Raw genomic sequence first — 331 nt, 5'->3', positions numbered from 1 at the left:
GCTCAGTTTTGTGCCTTCTATGTGGGTGTCTGAAAATTTTCATCTCTTCAGTAGACTGAGAAGAAAGAATAACTATTGACTGTGGTTTATACATATTCTATGCAATGATTTATTTTTTAACTTTACATTGTCTTAGTATATTATAAAACTTATTTATAAAATATAACATGCATATCTAAAGATTACTATTAGATGTAAATCAACCGTACTTCAATTTTAAAAATCGATTAAAAAAAAAGGCGGTAGGGCTTTCCTGGTGGCGCAGTGGTTGAGAGTCCGCCTGCCGATGCAGGGGACGCGGGTTTGTGCCCTGGTCCGGGAGGATACCATG

The sequence above is a fragment of the Delphinapterus leucas genome, chromosome 11 (genome assembly GCF_059928025.1).
Source record: "Delphinapterus leucas isolate spDelLeu-1000000601 "Yukka" chromosome 11, BTC_Dleu_Yukka2, whole genome shotgun sequence".
Classification (NCBI taxonomy): domain Eukaryota; kingdom Metazoa; phylum Chordata; class Mammalia; order Artiodactyla; family Monodontidae; genus Delphinapterus; species Delphinapterus leucas.
Note: the sequence above shows the minus strand (reverse complement) of the source record.